At 37.1% G+C, this 1,845-nt stretch overlaps 1 long non-coding RNA gene across 1 annotated transcript in view; it reads right to left on the reverse strand.

The window, feature by feature from the left end:
* LOC106878779 (uncharacterized) overlaps nt 1–1,845 on the reverse strand; it is a 41,829-nt gene that overhangs the window by 38,710 nt on the left and 1,274 nt on the right. The gene's annotated exons all lie outside the window — the stretch shown is intronic.

Here is a 1,845-nt window from a genome sequence, read left to right on the forward strand (position 1 = left end):
CATGCCAATTCTTTAAATTTAATTTTAAATATTTAAAGTTATTTCAGAAAGTTTACGTAAAAATGCAAACTAGTATAGGAAAGTGGTTATACACCATTAGGTGTACACCCGCTTTCCCATATTAAATCTGTAGAAACAACGTAACGCAGACTCCGAACTATCAACGCAACAATATTTATTTACAGAGGAAAATAGGCATGGTTGCTGAGACGTTGGAATGTTGGAATGAGCTGTCCCCAGAGTTGGAATGCTGGAGAGACAGCTTGACACGTCCATGCTCATGGCCGGCTGGCCGAGAAAGAGAATGAAAAGAGCGGGAACGTTTTAGATGTTGAATTCCACGCATGCGCATGGGACTCTTCCTGTGTTCCTTCCGGAACTATTCCCTGCGCATGCGTAGATGAAAACGCAGTAATGGCGACTGTATTTTGGCGCCAAATGACGTCACTACACTAGCATTTAAATCATCTATTAGCATAAAGCTTCGATTCATTTTAAAAGATTATAACTCAATCGAATTTCTCATACTCTCAATCACCCCAAGGATGGCAAAAGGGTCAATTAGTTCAGTTTTCTCTCTACTTTCCCCAACTTTGAAACAGGTAAGAAGAATATTATCATTCTCGGAAAAGAGAAACCAAAGCTTAAGCTGAAAATCAAAACCGAAGTAAGCAGCAAGGAATGTCATCGTTATTTCGAATAGTCTGAGTGAATTACGAAGTGACCCATTTTGAACAATTTTTTCTCTTTCCCATGTCTGTTTAGTTTGTCAGTATAAGAACACATTTTCTTAGTTTTGAAGTGATATTGAAAACGACTATCTCTTTCAAGTGATATTCAAAACGAAATCATTTAATTGTATAGCTGTTACAAGTGAAGGTATAATTAAGTCAATGATCGAAAAAAAAAAACCCCAGCATTTATTGCTGTTGTGATTGGTGAAATCTTAACTGTCACAGGTTTTGCGATTTGTTGATGAGAAGGAAAGGCTTCAAGAAAGGTTTAGGGGATCAGTCGATGTCAGTAAAGAGAGAAAAGCTGCATTACTGACATTGCTATACACATTCACTTAAATTGGTACTCTCTCAATTAGCTTCAAAAGTTCATGAATGTCGAAGTTTCTTCCAAACTTTAAAAAGAATTTCGACTTTTTCTCAAAGTCGACGGTTTGAATAGCCCCTACTGGATGAAATTGTTGCAAGATGTTTTCCAAAGTTATATATGTTTCACGTGTCTTACTAACTACTTCAAAATGGCGCATCGTAAAGGGGAATTATTTTCATTTTCAGACTCCCCATATCTCAAAGCATATATACTACACTTTTCACGGAAAACGGGGGACAACGAAACACTCAGAAATCCCCCCACCACCACCGCAATCTCTGTGGGCGGGGTGGGACAGACTGCCCTAGTTTCCTAGTCACCCTTCGCCACTGGATCTGACAACTTATTAATTTAGTGGAACGTTTTTAAATCGCAAAATTCTGATGACACGTGGTATTCTAGGTTGTAATTTCTGATAACCCCGGTTCTGCCAGAATGTTTAATCCTGGTGGCCCAAGAAATAACAGAATTGATTGCTTTGATGACTTGGACGATATAGAAATTTAAATTCTGGTGGGCACCAAATTGATCAGAATCAGTATTTTATCATATCAGATTTGAAAATTTTACTGGAACTGGAACGAATAAAATATATAACTTCGATGACTGCAGTTATGATAAAATTGAGAATTCTGATGACCCCGGATTTACCAGAATTATCAATTTAAATAACTGAAGAATTATCAGAATTGTTAATTTTTACAAATTTAGTCATATCTAACGTATCAGAATCTGTGACTC

Source organism: Octopus bimaculoides, chromosome 15 (assembly GCF_001194135.2).
Source record: "Octopus bimaculoides isolate UCB-OBI-ISO-001 chromosome 15, ASM119413v2, whole genome shotgun sequence".
NCBI lineage: Eukaryota > Metazoa > Mollusca > Cephalopoda > Octopoda > Octopodidae > Octopus > Octopus bimaculoides.